Genomic DNA, 2,623 nt, shown 5'->3' on the forward strand with positions numbered 1-2,623 from the left:
ATTGAACGGACTCCTCTCCAAGACACGAAGCAAGCACGACTATCGAGTCTAAGAACCCCTAGGGTAGGATGAGTTGTGTATCCCCTATGCGAAGTCGAGTCCTTGTGATAGTTCAAATGGAACCATATTGTGTGTTGTTTGTTTTTTCTTGTTTGTGCTTTGTTACAAGTTGCACTTTTGCCCCAGGCAACAAGTACGTGATCATATCACCTGCCTCATCTTGATGTTTGTGCTTGGCCTTTTCGGCACTTGTTTGATTGCACTTGCACTATACCACACCCTTAGGCACTCACCTTTGTGCTACTTTTCTCCCTCTCACCTTTCTAGGTGACTGAAGACCAGCAAGACAAGATGCACCAAGGATCCACCTCGAGGGACAACTAGCACTGACGGCTTTTACTACGACATACTCAAACATATGTAACCCCATAGCATTATGCTTCTCCCTCAAGATTGGAAACCCTTCCCTAGCCAACCTAAACCCCACAAGTTTCCCCAACACAAACCTCAGATCTCATGTTTAATACATGGGTTTGCGAGAGCACCCATTGAGCTCCATTAACCTCTGCTTAGCACCGGGTTCATTATGGAACAAGTGATCACAATGAACAAGTATCCTTCATTCTTAAGCTAGCACTGGAACCTTAATGACATAGGAAGGATCATTCCAAGGAGATACGTGTCTTGAGATGTAGGAGACTACAATAAGTGTCTTGAGATGTAGCAGACCCCTTCGGTGGATTACGGGAACCTTCATGGTGATAGGTGACTTGGTGGGACAAGTTGATAAAGTAGTATAACCTACATATCCCTGGAGTAAGATTGGATTTAGTAGGACGATTATGATCACGAGCTAAATTCTTGGTGGTATGATAACCTCATCCTGGCGAGTAGTGTCATGAATTGGTGATGTTACAATAGTAACTTGGAGTAACAAGTAGGATCCCGTTGGACATGAGTTTTGGATTTAAATAGGTAATACCAATAGACTGTCGATGATAAATGAGATCACATGGTTTGGAGTAAATTGGATTTATTCCGATAATCTTGAACATGATACCATGTTTCCCGGTGGATGACAAAGTAGAAGTGACTCGATGATGTCACGATTGATTTAGGAATCTATGTAAGCTTGACCTTGGAGTTTAGTTGGTCATGATATTGGCAGTTGGTGGATATATCGTGATATAGTCCTTGCAATGATTTGTGGACAATAGGAACACTAGGTGATTATGTTGAACCACAACGGTATTGGATTTGTAGTGTTATATTCAAACTTAGGAGCTTGTAAGCTTTTCCGAGGATTTTTACATAGGGAATATATATGTATGTAAGTTAGCCACAGTATACTTATAATATTTTGGTTTAGACTCTCTTCCAAACCTCATATATGGATAGCATAAGTGATGTTCGAGATGACTTATATGACGTGGTACCTTTGGTGATACTTGATGATATTGTTTGGAGGAATATGTAGAACTATTAGCATCTATGAACTGTGCTCAAGGATACGAGGATAAACGTTCACTCACATCCTAAGTTCCTTGAAACCTTGAAGCTTTTCTGAGCCTTAATATGGTTGGATTATGACCATAGGTATTGGCTCTAAGTCATGAGACCATGACCGGTACTCCACCCCGGCTACCACCAACCATGTCCATGAGGAACATGGACATGAATGACTAGATAAGTTGGACCACAAGCCCCTAGTCAAGTGATCATCCGGAGCAAATCCCCACTCCTCTGGCATATCCCATGAGCAATGTGCTTATGTGGTGCTTGGAGAAATATGTTGTTATCCTCAGGGATGACATACTTATTTACCAATAAATATAAGGATAAGATGGCAAGCACGTGATCACCTCAGATGATTTCAAGCAAGGGTTCCACACTGCTCACATCTCTTCTGGGATCATGGCTATCAAGAAGTGGAATTTCGAACGCTGAAGCAAGGAAGTAGCTCTGTCAAGGAGTACTTGCAGAAGTTCAACCTTCTGTCAAGGTATGCACGTGAAGACATCAGAGCTGAGGCATCCAAAATAGAACGCTTCATTGCAGGACTCCAACAACCCCTGTAATATCAACTTGTTGTCTGTGACTATCGGACTTTCTTCGAGCTGGTGAACAAGTCTCTTAGGCTTGAAGAGAAGCGACGTGCCATGTAAGACACATGCAACGCAAGATGATCAACAACGGTGGTTCTAGCAACCAGAAGACTCGCCCCTGGCAACCGGCCCTAGCAAAGCCAACTTACCAGCCTCTGTAGTATGCCAACCCGAGGTCCGAAAACAACAATCGCAAAAACAGCAGTTCCAACAACAGCAACTCAGGCCAAGTCACCTGCTTTGGTTGTGGTTAGCCAAGGCACTACTCGAGGACGGGCCCCGACGAGAAGCCCGATGTGCTGCGCCCCAATGCGCCAAACCAATGCAGTTTAGTATTATTTGGATAAAGCCCTAGAAGCTCTGATTGCCACTCTTTTCAAGTGTAAAGTTTTTACCTTGAGAAGGTGGACCACCCCACTTGCCAAGCCACACACCTTGGGGATTGGATGGCTCGTCTATACCTTTTTGGGTAGCTAGCTGATCCAGGACCCTCAAAGACTCCCCTAGGTGGTGGAACC

The sequence above is a fragment of the Hordeum vulgare genome, chromosome 3H (genome assembly GCF_904849725.1).
Source record: "Hordeum vulgare subsp. vulgare chromosome 3H, MorexV3_pseudomolecules_assembly, whole genome shotgun sequence".
Classification (NCBI taxonomy): domain Eukaryota; kingdom Viridiplantae; phylum Streptophyta; class Magnoliopsida; order Poales; family Poaceae; genus Hordeum; species Hordeum vulgare.